Source organism: Panicum virgatum, chromosome 4N, assembly GCF_016808335.1.
Source record: "Panicum virgatum strain AP13 chromosome 4N, P.virgatum_v5, whole genome shotgun sequence".
In the NCBI taxonomy this organism is placed as follows: Eukaryota; Viridiplantae; Streptophyta; class Magnoliopsida; order Poales; family Poaceae; genus Panicum; species Panicum virgatum.
The window spans coordinates 20,915,256-20,931,606 of NC_053148.1; the positions used below are offsets into that span (position 1 = coordinate 20,915,256).

The 16,351-nt window shown below is 42.1% G+C and overlaps 2 long non-coding RNA genes across 2 annotated transcripts; both read left to right on the forward strand.

The window, feature by feature from the left end:
• Nucleotides 1–204: 204 nt before the first annotated feature.
• LOC120669518 lies at nt 205–980 on the forward strand. Its single transcript, XR_005672682.1, has 2 exons — nt 205–378; nt 716–980. It is a non-coding gene; the product is annotated as an uncharacterized LOC120669518 (long non-coding RNA).
• Nucleotides 981–5,456: 4,476 nt separating this feature from the next.
• On the forward strand, nt 5,457–6,975 carry LOC120670189. The gene is made up of 3 exons (XR_005673095.1): nt 5,457–5,543; nt 6,199–6,201; nt 6,965–6,975. It is a non-coding gene; the product is annotated as an uncharacterized LOC120670189 (long non-coding RNA).
• The last annotated feature ends 9,376 nt before the right edge of the window (nt 6,976–16,351 follow it).

A 16,351-nucleotide genomic window follows, 5' to 3' on the forward strand; every position in this document is an offset into this window, starting at 1 on the left:
TGTGGAGCCAACTGAAAATGTTGCTGCTGCTGCAACAATTGAGGGGACACAAAATGTAACAACTACAGAGGGAGAAAACATGATGCATAGTCAGCAGGTAGTTTGATGATAATTGAAGAATGTTTAATTGTAACATGCATGTCATATTCTTGTCAAGGGGTGTAATTTTTACCACCAACCATTTATTTTCAGGTTACCCAAGAAACCAGCCAGCCAGAACAACAAACCCCTTCTTCCGCAGCTGAAGAACGTCTCACTAGAGGGCGCATGACTAGAAGTAATTCGGCAGCGAATTCGGGTGCTGTTTATACTACAGCAAAGCAACTGAAGGAAATTGCGGCTAGGAAAAGATATGCATTGTCCAAAAAGAATACACAGGTACAATGTGAAACCTTTTAGCTCTCTTTGCATTAAAAAGGAACATATAGTCCTTTTGGAGAAGTACATAGCTATTCTTTTGTTCTGCTCCTAAATATGGTCCAGGCTTAGTTTCCTCTTGCTGATTAGAAATATATATGGATGTGTTTGTGCTCATAAAATGTATTGGGAGGCAGCTGCATGTATGTTTATATTTGCTTTTCGCTTCAAAGTTCATGGTTGATAGTACTGCAGCTCACAGAACTCTAGTACTGCAGCTCGTGTTTTGCTTCAGTGTTCAATTAGCTTTGCCACCACTAGTCTCAGTTTAACTAATGCATGTCAATGATTTTTTCAGGAGGAATCTTGAGTTTGAGAAGGAGCATGCGAATGGTGGGACGATGGCCAACATACATATCAAGGGAACCTTCCCTGCTATAGTAGACATTAGTCTTTTGAAACAGTTGTCTGTGCTTCAAACAGTTGTCTGTGCTTGACACATTATTATGTGTTAAGCTATCTACTTGTGTTCTCATTTACTTTGACACTCGGTGTGTTTCGTTGAAGATTTTGTATGAACAAATTATATTTCGTTTTAATGGATGTCGATGCTTCATTCATTATGTGTTTGTTGTTTTGCGATTATTGATTTAAGCTACCAAACAAAGTGTCGCAACATGAATTATTAATATATTAATCTGGCGTTGCAATATATGATGGCACATATAACAACCACATTTAGTCGTGGCAATAGGTACGATAATCGTGGCAATAGAGAAACTATCTCTTGCAACTACAAAAAGATGATGATGGCAATAGAGGAATCTACTTATAGCAACCAGCTAGTTAGTAACGTGGCAATAGATGACCTGTCTGTAGCAACCAACCTAAGTAACGTGGCAATAGCCTATGCCATCTATAGCAACCATTCAGAAACGTGGCAATATAGGACCTCTCTGTAGCAACCAACCTGAAGAGACGTTGCAATAACCTAAGCCACCTATAGCAACCATTTAGGCGACGTGGCAATAGAGAACCTCTATTGCAATGCTTTCTCTGCGTAGCAACAACCACGATGGCAATACCTATGTTGCATTGCGATTGCATTGTGTTGCTAAACGGCCAGCGTGTCGCAATACGTATCGCTAGCAACGCCTAGTTCGTTGCAATTGATACTATTGACACACCCATAGTGGTTGCAATTGCTATTGTTACAACACTCACCAGGTGTTGCGAAAGAGTCAAAAGCGTTGCAATAGAGGGGCTGTGTGTCGCAACAAAAACGTGACTCATTGCATTATGCTATTGCTACCCTTACAAGTGCAACGACATTTAACCAAAAACAAATGGTAGCAAAATTACTATTGCTACCATTTTTGGGTCTTTTGCTATACTTTTAGGGCGTTGCATTTGTCCAAAAATCTTGTAGTGCCATCTGTGGATGACCTCGGGCCATAGTTCGCTCAGATAGATTAAAGACCGTCCATGGATGACCTCGGTTTCGAACATTTTACCATGCTACCACATATCCAATCATGGTAAGGATGAGCCTATTACCTTTGACTTGGTTACTAATACACGGTCCTAGATACATGGCCAAGGCGCTATGTAGGGAGGCTTAGGGGTGTCCCCGGTGGACCTAGGTGACTCTCCGCATAAGATAGGTGTCCCCTTATCCAACTTGTCTGATTGGGTGAGCCGTTTGGTCCTTGAGTCATGTGGGTAAAAAAGTACACCATTGCAAGGTTAATAATCAATTCAATTGGGGTGCTCTCAGACATGAGCAAGCTCATTGCCCCTAGATTCTTCATAGAATGTTTCAGATAGTTTGGAAATGGTTCATAGTACCTTTACGATTAATTACTTGTTTTTGTGACAATCAATTAAAATTGGTGTTGTGGGTTGGGAAAGATTAATTAATTTTGCTAGAGAGCCGTATGTAGTTAGAAAGCTCATGTTTATCTAATAATAATTTTATTTGAGATTACACGGTACAACTCAGACACTCACAACACACGCACACTCACACCCCTATGAACACACGTACGCAAACCCTACCCCAATGAGCATCTTCGAAGACCGAGCCGGCAAATCCTCGAGATTGATTATTCGCTCCCCTATGAACACACACTGTCGATGGGAACGTCGCCTACCACTGAATGCACAATACCGTTAAATCTCAAAATATTCGCTCCCAAGGGAATCGAATCCAGGACCTCAGGTGCTACCGGGGCTCTTATAAATATTAGGCTACAGACCCTTTCGCTATCTAATAATAATTTAACCATAAAGCCTCATCCTTATTTGTTTGATGCCACCACTCGCACCAAAAAATAGGGGCCAATTGGGATTTTTAGATGCTGGTGGCGCCATCATCCGCCCCGACAAATGGGGGTCATTTGTAAGGGCGGATGATAGTGTCACCCACCCTTAAAAATACTTCTCAAGGGGCGGGCAGGTCAAAAGCTACAGTAATCTCGCTCTATTTGTGGGGATGAGTTACTTTTTGACCCACTCCTTAAAAAAATATGACGTTTTTAAAAAATTATTTTTGTAGTGGTCTATGCTAATTTAAAATTTCTCCCAACACGCCCCAACAATACCGAGTGCCTCGACGACCTCCTTGAGCGCAGCTGGGCGTGGCATGACTGACAATTCGTGGTCGATTTTGCTTGCCTCGCAATCAATTTCACCAGGGCTACTATCCATTTTCCGTCGCCGTCGGAGCTGCCCACGTGCTCTCGCGTCGTTCTGGAGCAGGAGAGAGAGGGAGGGAGGAGAGAGGGAGAAGAAGATAGAGAGAGGAGAGATAAATTAATGACAAGCTGCCACGCGGCTAATGAGATTAACCCCGACGTGTGTTTCCTGGCACGAGCAAAATCACCTTATATACTACTTTGAAACGGTCAAGAGAGTAATTTGACCGATATTAAAAGAAAAGGTATGCAAGAGTTTTAGTTTCGAAGTTGGGGATGATTTTTCAGATTTCGATGACAAATTCAAAGGGTAATCCTGACTTTTCTCTTTTAGTTTCCATCTCAAGTCCCGTTCAGTTTACGATTTTGGGATGAAAAGTTACTGTAGCACAGTTCGTTGTTACTTGACAAATAATATCCAATCATGAATTAATTAAGCTTAAAAGATTCATCTTGTGCTAATTAGTTAGAATATGTAGTTAGTTATTTTTTCAACTATATTTAATGCTCTATATCTGTGTTCGAAAATTCGACGGGATGGTACTGTAGCAAATTTTTGGGAAGTGAACGGGGCCACGGATGGCGCATACTGCCTCATGACTGCTCACAGGCGCCAGTGCGGCAGGGCTCCAATCTGGCGCAGGTTGCCGACGAGCGGCAGCTTCTGGGGACCCGTGGAGGGTGCAGGGATGGTCTGCGTCTGTTCCATTTTCTGGACCACGAGAGTAGGATGGAGACGACAGAAAGGGTAACTCCACGATTGCTAGAGTTTCTTTTTACAAAAAACAGCTAGAGTTTTAGGAAGTCAACATTTTTGGACAAGAGTATGAACAGCGCCATGGTCATTCTTGCCTGTATGCTGCATCACTACTAGAAATAAAAGGGAATTTAATCCCGGTTCACAAACCATTTTAGTCCATGTTTTTCTCATGGGTAGAGCGACATTATATTGAGGTAACACTAGGTGATGGACAATATTGTAGATTTGCAGTAGTCCCTGTCAAGAAAGGCAAAACTTGCAAAAGTGACGTTTTCTTTTCAAGTGTATTTTTATCGTCCCGAAGCAAAAGGTCATGGCACTCCGAAATAATTAGAAAAAGGAATAATAGTACTATGAATGGTTTCTGAAATTTTCAGGAATATGCATTTGAAATGGGGAAGGTTCAAGATAACTTGTTGTTTAAGGACCATTCATTTTTTATGATGTGACATATAGGATTTCAAATATCTCAATTGTACAATCTGAACCACCCTATTGCCTCTACGAATCATAAAACCTTATCATGGTGAAGAGTGGATGGAACATCATCACTACGGGATTCTTGTTATTTGCCGAGTGACAAAGACACTCGGCAAAGCTAGAAATACACTCGGCAAAGGCTTTGCCAAGTGTGGCACTTAGCATAAAGCACCCGACGACCATTTACTCGGCAAAGCCGTGTTTGTTGAGTGTTTTCTATCGGGCACTCGGCAAACACTTTGCCGAGTGTCTAGATGGCCCTCGGCAAAAAAAAAGCAAGAGGAACGGAAGGATAATGGTGACGGGAACTTTGCCGAGTATAGTAACGACGAGACACGCGGCAAAGTGGGCAAGTTTGCCTAGTTCCTTGGGAAGGACACTCGGCAAAATGGGCAAGTTTGTCGAGTGCCTTGTCATGACACTCGGCAAATATTGGTTCTAGGTCCGCAGAAACTGATGTTTGCCGAATGTCATAATCACGACACTCGGCAAAGAGTCTTATTTTTTTTCTTTTTTTTTGTTTGGAGATGTATATGATATCCCTCTCAAATAAACATCACATGCATCACATACACATCATAATAACCATCTCAATAAGTTCATATGTATAACCATTCATCAACAGATGCAGCTTCTCAAATTGGGTAAAAATGCAATCTGATCGCCGCAGAAGTAGGAATAATAGCACCAGAGATAATATTGTTTCCATAAAGTAAGGAACCATAAACAGGCTCGCGAATACCATCAATATCTACTAGAGGAGCGAGGTATGAGGGTCAAAGTAAGCGATGCACATCTTGATATACTCAATTATGTAAGACTATCTTATCTAGTTCTGTTTATGCGTCTAGTGAGCATTGAACTCCTTTGACAAGCGCAATGCTTCTTTATCGATCAATTAGATTCTTTATACCTGGTTAAAGCAGAAGTGACGATACCCATGCCTGCCGAACTTCCATGCCCTCAAATATCGAGGACATGGTGTGCCTCGTTACCTTATTTCTAGGTGTAATAAAGGCTCTACCCCGACTAGAAGGATCCTGGGACAACGGCTATTCCGTCCAAAAATATTGGCAGTAGCCGAAACTTTAAATAAAGTTGACTACATATTTCTATTTGATCCCTCACTTAATCAAAATTGTATGAAAATACAAGAAGTAGGAGGGGTTTAATCATGAATCCATTGATTCTTCTCTTTAAAACTTTTTCCTTACCGCTTTTATTTGGATATAGAGTTGAGGGGATTTAGCGTCCCTCTGGGATATTATTGTTCGGATGCGACCGGACTACTACCGATCAATTTTTGGAAACTTCTTTATAGACTTATAGAGACCCTCTATGTAGATGTAATTCTTGGGCAATCGATCTACTTTCCCCATAGCCCTAAGGCAGTGTCTCGATCTCCTACAAATCCTTTATCCCCAGTTCAAATCTGGGTGTCGCCTGACCCACTAAATACTTCTGATTTCTTATTATCATTAGCAGTGTTCGAGATCACAAGGCTAGAATGTCTTGTATCCGAAATAGTGCTATGAATCCAGTCAGTCTGGAAAGCTAATCCATGGGAATAGAAAATACCCGTCTTTTTTATTACCTTCCTCGCGTATGTATAAGACCGAATCCATTCTTTTTCGAAATAGATTTCGAAAAAGAACTACTAATCCTTAACTTTTCGAGGAATCCTTCATCAGTGGTTGTGAATCACTGACTTTTCAATCCTTTCGACCTTGGTTCCCTAGGAGCAAGTCAGAAAGGAACCAGGCCAATTTGGGAGCAGCTTTGTGATAATGGAACCAACCAGCAAAAGGCATTAACGATGCAAAAATCAATGCACCGATTGCGGTACAATAGAGTTGTAATTCACTAGTTATTCCGGAAGCTCGCCAAATCTGAAAAAACCCAGAGGTTGTTTGGATTCCTCGGAAGACCCCACCTACATCACCATTCAAAATTTCTTGCCCGACTATTGGCCAAACTACATGAGCACTGGGTCCAATGTGAGTAGGATCGCTTAGCCATGCTTCATAATTGGAAAAACGGGCACCGTGGAAGCACATGCCACTCAACCAAAGAAAGATAATGGAGAGTTGACTGAATTGAGCACTAAAGACTTTTCGGGAGATCTCCTCCAAATCACCAATATGACTATCGAAATCGTGAGCATCAACATGTAGGATTCTTTATAATCCTACATCTACATGGTGTAGGTAAAGGGCCAACAAAAAGTCGCTAATTAGTGGCACTGAAGTATGCACCTGGCATGTAAACTTCTTCTTTTTATTTACCAATGTCGCTATCCGACTGATCATCCTTTGAGACCACAGAGATCATCAGAGAGAAAGAAGCATCACCTCAATTTACACCCTCACCTATATGAGTCGGCTAGAAACTCAAGGCCTGGCCTTTTGTGGGGGAATGAGGAGTCCTTCCCAAAATCGCTTGGACAAACAAAGATCAGGTAAAGACGGACCGAACCCATTCAGTGACTTTCGCGGTCGCCCTCACTGAACCGACTTGGATCTGAGCTATGATTTAGGTCAAGTCTTACTGAAATTGTAATGGGCACAAGTAATCCACAAATGCAAATAAGGTTTAGTATCATTCATCCACAACTAGAAATAATCCACAAGTGCAAATAAAAGCAAACCGATACAAAATAGGTCCATACAAGTATTTCACAACCACAATGCAAGTCCATAAGTACTCCACAAATCAAGTCCACGAGTACTCCTCTTATTTGCAACTCCACAAGTACTCACTGATGTGGCCACAGCGATAAATCTGGATCATGAGGCCCATCATTCGATGCCGCCAACAGATTCTGCACAAAGGAGAAGATTTCGCATGTGTGAGGCAAGATTTAAGCTACGAATGTATATGTTCATGTTAACATTGCACTAATGTTATGTGTTTGTATTATCAGTTCATTTTTCTTTTAGAAGAGCACAGAGCTACTTCTCAAATAATCCTAGCCTTAGTTGGATGACTTTTTTTCCTGATAAAATAAACAAGATGCTACTTCTTTCCAAGTGGAACTAAAATACGGGTGTTGGGTTTAGTCCAAGTTACTTCAGTTTAATCAATGCAAAGGCACGAAATGTTCTTCCATAAGAAAGTAAATGAAATAAAATTTAAAGTTTATACTCACAGGAGTAACTGCAGTAGGAGGTGGAGCAGGGAATAGCGCTGGTGGGATAGGTGCCCCCAGCCTCTCGCCAAGACCTTGCATCCACTGAAACATCTGCTCCATCCTCTGCCGCTCGTCTTGCAGCTCGACTTCTATCCTCAGTCGCTCGGCCACCATCCTAAAAGGATATTGATCACACGATGTTGTAGCCTAGATGGGGGGGGGGGGGTGAATAGGCTTTTCTTCGAATTTCAATTCTTGACCCTATTGGTTCTGTCTGGACTGGTCAGACCGGTCCACCAGACCGGTCTAAGCAGACAGGCAGTCATTAGTAGGAAAAAATCCCCTCTTGAGCTTGAACCTATATAAAACTTGTAGGGTATCTTCTGCATAGTATTTGTAGCAATAAACTTAGTTCCCTACACACAAATGGATGACACCCAAGTAGATCGAGCGGAAGCACCACTCAAACTCAAAGATTATAATGCAAGGTAAGTAAATCAAACCAAAATGAAGAGGATGCAAAGGGGACACAACGATTTGTTTTACCGATGTTCGGATTCACTCTGTGCACCCAAGTGTGAATCCTACTCCCCATTGAGAAAGCTTATGGCGACCGCAAGGTCAAGCTATCTCCTCCTTCCTTTGTATGACCATGCGCCCTCTTGGCACAAGATCGGTGCTGCAACAAACTTGCCGCTGCTCACCACAATCTTGGGAGCTAGCCGGCGACGCCTAGCCGTCTAGGAGCCAATGCTCCAAGAGTAACAAATGCTTCAATCAAGTTGGCTGACGCAACCACAAGTGCTCAAAGCCAGGGCTATTTCTCTCTTGCTCAAATGTCTCTCAAGGAGTGGATTCACTCAACCCAACTCAAGGATTCAATTTGAATCAAGAAACTCTCACAAAGAAATGTTGGGGAGGACTCTCCAAGTGCTCACAAGTCTCTCAAATGTGTTCGGAATATAATGGCATCTGCACCCACAAATGGGTGAAGTCTTTGGGTATAAATACCCCTCTCATAAAAACTACCCATTGCCCCTATCAGTACTAGACCGATCAGACTGGTCCCTCAGGCCGGTCAGACCTATCGGTTTGAAATACTAGCCGTTAGGTGCTAGTCCTACTCAGACTGGTCCCTCACTGATTTATGCAAAGTGTTAGCTCTTTCCGGCTAATCTCACTCAGGACTTGCTATGAGCACTTTGGTTTTGTCTAAACCCACTGATGTTGCATCCCTCTTCATAGTACGGCACACATATACTCAAGTGCACAAATGAAATATACAATCATCACAATCATCATTTGAGCTTCACATCATGATCATGCCAACTTTTCTTCGATCAATACCGTGAGGGCATCAATATCTTCAATTCTTTGAGCTTACCCGCTTTGAGCTAATGACTTTGAATCTTCAATTGCATAGGAGTGAAATCCATCATTGATTCACAAGTCACCTTCTTCAATCAAATAATGACACTCCTCAACGTAGAGCTCTCCATGACTCTAGGATCTCCAGCTTTTGACCCATATCGGTTTCCTTACTCCACCCAAGCCGTCGCTTGCGTAGCCTCTCGAAACACGCCTCTCGGTCTTCTACCTTTATCCTAGCCATCCACTTTAAACTCACATTGATTTATGTCATGCATGAAATCTTCTTTATCAATTTTGAATTCTCAAATAAATCTCATATGCAAGCTTTCCAATTTGAGACTTTATATTTGCATAAACTCATGTCTCATTCACTTTTGCCTTGCTTGCTTCTTTTGTCAACAACATTCATCACAAATAACAAGTTCCTCTACATTTGAGACTATAGATAAGCATATCATATCTCATTCACAAAACTTCTACTTGTCATTTTGAATGTCATTATAAATCAAACAAGCCTTAGCAAATATTAGAGCCTTCATATCAATCATGAATACCTTGCTCTATGTTTTCCTTTCTTATTTTGCTTGTCACGTATATATAAAGTCAATGGGATGAACACAATTGCTTGCAATACATAAGCCATCTTATTTAATATCAATTCCTCAATTGAATTCCTACTCATAATCTCATAAAAACAAGTTAGTCCTCTAATCGTGTTGTCAATCAATAATCCAAAACCCACTAGGGGCCTAGATGCTTTCACATCCTCTGTTCCATCTCCTCCCATAGCCTCCTTTGTTCTACCAGCTGGGCCTACAATATGTCACCCCAATGTTACAATGCAAAGAAAACATATGTAGAACGACGAATAAAACTGAAATAACCTGGAGAGCCTCCATCTGAGACTGTGTAGTGCTCGGCTGTGGGCGTATGGCCGGGCTTGAGCTCGTGCTCATCGATCGAATCTGTGAGAGAGTGGGAGTAGTTGTCGTGTCGAGCGTGCTCACACCAATCATGTATTGCCCATGCTTCTTGCCCCCTCCCTCCATCATGACCACTTCTCCATCAATGGGCTTGGTGCTCGGATCGTAGTCTGGCCCATGGACCTCCCTTGCCACCTCTGTGTACTGGGAGATGCGGCTGTGGACGCTCACATTGCAGTATGCTAAGGGTGGGTCCTCCGGGTTGTAGTTGACCTCGGACGTCGCCTTGCCCTTGTGGGCCAAAAGCCATGCCTTGAACTTGGAGCAAGGCTGGCCACCATGTGCCGACGACTGGGAAAGAAACAACAAGACGATTACAAATTATGCAGAATTGAGCGTTAGAACAAAGAAATGAATTTTTGTACCCATCTAGACCCGTATTCGTTGAGGGTAAGATTCCCTTGATGATGTGCTATGCCTGGCATCATCAAACGCCGCTCCCGGCAAGCGTTGTGCATCTCCACCCAACTCTCCGCGCACCATTTGTCCACCATGTGGGCCCAGCACTAGATATTTCCAGCGACCCACCATGCAGGCACCTACACGACATCAAGTAAATTACATATAAGATCAAATTAAGTGTACTTAGTATTGGAAAAAAATCAGTACTAATGTTCGATATGAACCTGCATGTATTGTTCCCGGGTCAACCTTATGTTTCTTGCCTCAGCTTTTGACACTTTCACACTAAGGACGTCAGCGTTGTAGACGATGACGGCCTGGACGTGCGCCTCGTAATGCATATCCTTCACGAGTTTAGCACAGACTGTGTGAGCCAAAGTGGTCGCCGCGCTCTCATATCCCGACTCGCATCTGTAGAAATCCTGCATATATATAACACGGCATATCCTATCATTATTGCATGAATACCTTTTGAAAGTGATGTACATAGCATTGTAGTGCGGAGATGTCTTACCCAAAGTTCACCCACCACCCGCTCCGCCTTGTTGTTGAATATCCTACTGTGGCAGAACTGCCTGACAAAACCGGCTTAAGTGAGCTAACCTTCATCACAAAAGCAATTAGGTCCAACTCGCACCTCAGACGGCTCATATCGGCAGTCCCTCGGGTAAAATCCCAATTAAAACCACTTAGCTTCCAGGATCGGCAAAGCAAACTAAGCCCACACGAAGGCGGGACCAGAGATTACAACATGACATCAATTCTTACATAACAAAGTCTCAGCATAAATAATATTACAAACCAAGTTCAAGTTTGAAAAACATAGTTCAACACATATTCGAAAACATACAGTTCACTAGTTCAACTTGAGACATAGTTCAAAGTTTCTTGGAGCGGAAATAAAACGAGTTCAACTAAACGACGATACAGACAACATGGATAGGATCAGGAAACAGTTTCTCTGGAGAGGGAATGATAGAACTGCTAGAGGAGGCCATCTGGCAACTTGGCCTATGGTTTCTAAGCCAAAAATCAAAGGGGGGCTTGGCATACTTAATTTGAGATTGCAAAAAGATGTCCCTTGGGTTCAGTTGGTCTGGCATAAATACTACAGTAATGGTTTAGTCCCTCATGGCCACAGAGAGGTGGGTTCCTTTTGGTGGAAGGACTTGTTACGGCTTTCTGTTCTCTATCGTGGGATAGCTAAGTGTCAAGTTGGTGATGGCTCCACAATAAATTTTTTGGGAAGACTTATGGTGTCCTCAAGTTCTTTCTGCACAGCTACCCTGCTTATTTTCTTTTGCCAGAGATCACAGAATCTCAGTTAGAAATGTGGTAGAGGCAGAGGATCTTTATTCACTCTTCATGCTTCCTCTCTTCGCACAAGCTCATGCAGAATTACTGGAGTTACAGAATGAGCTTCAATCGGTTCTTGTTTTTGAAGATCAGAATGATGTTTGGTCTCTAATGTGGGGGTCTTTGGATTACTCTTCTTCAAAGTTTTATGCTCTTGTGTTCAAGAATATGGCAGTTCATCCCTCCTTCACCTGGCTGTGGAAATCTAAATGCACACCGAGGATCAAGTTCTTTGGCTGGTTACTCTTTGTACACAGATTGAACACCAGAAATATGCTCAGGAGAAGGCATTTTCATATTGATTCTGGTTATACTTGTGTCATGTGCAGTTCTGGGGCTGAAGAAGATATCCTCCATCTTTTCTTTGTTTGCCCCTTTGCAGTTTCCTGTTGGCAAACGATAGGATTTCATTGGCCAGCTGCTGGAGACCTACAGGAGAATCTTTCCTTTGGCAGGAGGAACAGTACACATGGCTTCATCATGGAAATATTTTTGGTAGCCACCTGGGAGCTCTGGAACCTCAGGAATGACAAAGTTTTCAATGGTGCGTCTGTTAGCAGAACTATTTGGATTCAGAGGTTCAAGAAGCAAATAAACCTTCAGCTCTTAAGAGTGAAGGAGATACATCACCCACCAATCGTTCAATGGCTAGACACTATTATTTACAGCTATTTTTCTGCTTTTCTACACTTCCTATCTTCCCCCTAACTCTTTGTTGTAAGTATCTCTTTGTACAGTTCTCTTTGTCTTTTTAATATAACAAAAATTTGAAGCGCTGTGGGGAACTCCCCCACAGTTTTTTCTTCAAAAAACTAAATGACGATACAGGATGTCACGATGAAGCACGTACATGACATCACTCATTGTTATCACCATCAGCCGGAGTCGTGTCCCACTCAACTGACCAACCAGGATGTAGATTACACGGCCAAGTCAAACTAGCAACCATGTCCTCAAAAGTATCACCTGAAATAAATTAAGCCACAAGTAAAGCTGAGTATACTAATACTCAGCAAGGCTTACCCGACTAGGATATACTTAGTTCTCTAACTAGACATGCAAGGCTTTTGGCTTGAGGGTTTTGTTTTTGCCGAAAAGCAACAGGAGTAAGTCTTTATTTTCAGATTTTAGCTTTCAAGTTCTAGTTCAATTAACCATTCTACATTAGCATCTATCCAATAGCATACATGGTGGAAAACAATTATCCTTCATCATCCAACCAGATTTATCATCATAATAATCTCCACTTATTACTCTATTTGGCAAAAGAGTTAAGCAGTCCCAATATCTATGAGAGGCGGACGATTCGAATCGAATTTATTAACCTTGCAAGGAAGACCTAAACACACATCACGTGGTTACTCACAGAGTCACACGTGCTAACATTTCTCTTTTCTTTCCGGGTCGTGGATCAGGGTCACCATCCTCAACTACAGAGTACGATGACTCTGCACCCGCATGTGCGTGCACGAGAACAACGTTCAAAGAGGGTGAAAGTCAAGTCCACTTGCCGGGCCAATCAGGAACTTATGCTTACCAATTACCATATTTCTCGGCATGTGGTTAGTACGTTCAAATGCTTAACCACCACTACCACACACTGCGGCCTTATCAAATTTCACTAAATAGACGGGGCATCACAAATACCACAGCCCTGCCCGTAGACCTTATAGTTGCAGCATGCAGTAAACATCCAACTCCTATAATTCTAGCGAGTGATAGGAATCACTCAACTTTTACCAAACCATTAGCATAGCCAACTAGCGATCTACACATGCTAGTGTTCAAGCATAGGTACCTAGGATCATGTAACTAAGGTTCCAATCAACTCCCGTAAACTTAAATGCACAAGTAAATAAGAATAATAATAAGTTGCATAAATTTAAAATAGATAGGACATGCTTCGGAGCTTGCCTTCTTGAACAGAGCTAGCCTTGGGCTCTTTTGCACTTTGGTTCAGGTCTTCGGCAACTTCAACTGCGTTCACTTGAGCTTCTCACTGGTCACTCTCGGACTCGGGCACTAGCTCGTAATTTCCGTCGGCGAGAGAAGTCGTATTTATATGAAATGCACATGCATGAGTAGTGTGATGATAGCCTTCTATTATTTACTTCACTATAAAGTTATAATCCAACAATTTCATTTTCAATTTCATTGGGCAATCGTTTATAGAGTATTAACTAACATGCTTTAGTTCATAAAAGAAACTAGGTGTGGGTTTCCAAACTCATCCATTCAAGCAACTCAACTAAACCAACATATACTAGATAAACATGTATATATATCAAAAGTAAGGTTAAACTTAGCCTCTGGTAATGAAAAATTTACACAGCAAGCATAATCTAACCAACAACCTACTGTAAACATTTCAGCAAGTTTCAAGCAGCAGATTAACCATGAAAAATAAAGTAAGCAGCTACTACTAGAAACAATAATAAATTGTACAGGCCAAAACATATAAGTAATGGTAATGAAATTTTAACTAAGTGTTGGAGATATAATGATGAACCTACTGTAAAAATTTTAGTCTCAAAATACAAGTACACAAGGCATGAAAAATACAACAAAATATAGCTTCATGGAACAAGATTAATTTCTACAGCTAGTTATATTATGTTTCAGAGGCTCATAATTTACCAAAATTAATATGGACCCATGGAAAAGCTCTAGTAAACATATCAGATTTTTCCAATCATAGAAACTATTTTTCATGATTTATGTACTTCTCCCTACCCAAAATCATTTGGCCCAGTTTGGCTTACATAGAAATTTTCAAAATTTTTCTACAGAAACTGGGCATCAAACAAAAGGTACTGTAAAGTTTTCAGCTCATGAAAACACTATAGAAAATTTTGAAGAAATAAATCTATTTATCCTAGACATAAACCAAGATCTATTAAAACCTATAGCTAAACATGTCCAATGACCACCAAAATTTTACATAAGACTAATATTCTAGCATGCAACATACTGACCAAAAATCAAATCCATTATGTGTATAGAAAATGAGATCTAATTAAGTGTGTAATAACCTTGCATTAGCCTAGAGAAAAATGCAGTGAGCAATGCATGTAACGAAAGTTATAGATCTAGTTACAAGGATTCCACAACATTTGAGTTTATATTTTTTCGATTTTTCTATGATTTTTAAATGATTTTACAAGTTCGCTGTTTTTGAAACACAAGGGAACTCAAAAATTGCAGACAGGCCCCTGGAAAGATTGCAGCTCTTGCAATCAGGTCCCTGGCCGGAGAAATAGGGGAGGGCGCGGCGCGGCAAGGCCGATTCCGGTGATTTCTGCGGCCGGCGGCGAGGGAGGAGAGGGGGAATAGCTAGAGGAGACCGAGAGGGACCTGTGGATGGTTTTGGCGGGCTTGGGGCGGCCGGGAAGTGGGGGCGCGGCGGAGCAGTGCTCCGGTTGCGGCGGATCGTGGCGCACCGGTGAAGTCTGGTGGCCGGGGTGGGCGGAGGAGAGGCCGAGAAGCTTCAGCACTGTGTGGGGAAGCGGTTTTTGGGGTGAATTGGAGCTGAGGAGGACCGGAGGTAGGGGTCCCGCGTGGAGCTTGAGGGGCGGTAGCAATGGTGGCGGTGCGCTTGCTCTGGGCGCAGAGGGAGAAGGGGCTCCGGTCTAGGAGGAAGGAAGGAGTGGAGGAGGGGCGTGAGGAGGCTTTGCAGCAAAGGAAATGAGGGGAGGAGAGCTGGACAGGGGGTGGGCTTGGGTGCTGAGTGAAGGAGCGGCGCAGGGAGGTGCCATGGTGGCCGACCGACAGCGCGAGGGCCATCGGGGTCGTGCGCGCATGGCGAGCGCGTGGCGCGGCAATGGGACAGGACGAGCATGGTCGGGGGGGGGCGCCTTGGTGCGGCGTGGCCGTCAGGCATCGCCGGCCACCTGGCCGGCGGCCTCTGCCGCGCGCAGCAGTCAGGGGAAGGGGAGAGAGAACAGAGAGAGAAGAGACAGCTAGATAGAGAAGAGAGTCAAGCCGATTTGATTTGGATTCACTCCAAATTTTCAAACAAAACTCAAAAAAAATTGAATACGAAATTTGTTCAAAACTTCAAGCTCTGCCACTTCCATTTCAGGCTCAAATTCATTTGAAAACTCAGTCGAGAGTTAAATTTGAATTCTCGACGAGCGTTCCTTATTTGTCTGATTCAAACTTAAATTCAAATTTTACTTCACTTCTTATATAGTAACTCAAAATTCCTTGAACATGAAAGTTATTCAACATTTAAAAATCGACAACTTTTGTTTCAGGCAAGAGTTCATTTGAGCTATGTTTTGGAAATTATTTTCAAAGCATATTTGTTTAAAATTTGAAAGATAGTTTAAATCTTCGAATACTATGGTTCAAATGAATTTTCATTTTATGTGCAAAAATTTATTTTTTACCTTTGATTTCAACTAGACTTTGATTTATCATGACGTTGGTGAGATGTCTATTCAATTTTATATGCATAATTGCTTCGGATTAAGAGTTATTTAAGGTTTCTGATCTATGCACATATACATATAGTCACACATGCATACATATGAATTTATTTCAATGTTGCTTGGTTAATGATGCATGATTTGGTGCTAATGATCCTGGTTTAGCAAATTAAACACCTAGAGTGTCACACGTACCATCCCGATCTAGTTGATCGGGAGAGGCAACGTAGTGCTCCCACGTGTACGCCGGATCCATGGATCCGCCAAACGACACCATACCTAGGAAAGGCCATGATGACAATATCCTAAAATAAATCATGAAAATGATAAATAGTGGCACATATATGCAACTAACATATGGTCCCAAATCCTAGAAATATAGCATG